The sequence below is a fragment of the Myotis brandtii genome, unplaced genomic scaffold, assembly GCF_000412655.1.
Source record: "Myotis brandtii unplaced genomic scaffold, ASM41265v1 scaffold165, whole genome shotgun sequence".
Classification (NCBI taxonomy): Eukaryota; Metazoa; Chordata; class Mammalia; order Chiroptera; family Vespertilionidae; genus Myotis; species Myotis brandtii.
The window spans coordinates 6892086-6892375 of NW_005356042.1; the positions used below are offsets into that span (position 1 = coordinate 6892086).

The 290-nt window shown below is 60.7% G+C and overlaps 1 protein-coding gene across 3 annotated transcripts in view; it reads right to left on the reverse strand.

Moving 5' to 3' along the window:
• The window catches only part of GSE1 (Gse1 coiled-coil protein), a 427477-nt gene that overhangs the window by 74612 nt on the left and 352575 nt on the right, over positions 1–290 (reverse strand). The gene's annotated exons all lie outside the window — the stretch shown is intronic.

Sequence of the window (290 nt, forward strand, 5' to 3'; positions counted from 1 at the left end):
GCCCTTCCCACCAACAGCCAGCTCCGTGGCACTGGGAGGCCCGGGAGACCTTGCCCAGGACCCTCCCCAGCGCCTGACCCGGTGAGGCGGCAGGAGGAGAGAGATGGCTCCCTTTATGAAGAAGCCAATTTCCTAGCAAGACTCTGCAGCCCTTGGAACCAGGGGAGGAGTGAGGGACGTCCTGGTGGCCCCAGACTCATCTCATATCTGTACTGGCCGTCCTCACCTGTCCTTTCCCAAGTCAGGCCCTCAGTCCCAATGTGTGTGTGTGTGTGTGTGTGTGTGTGTGT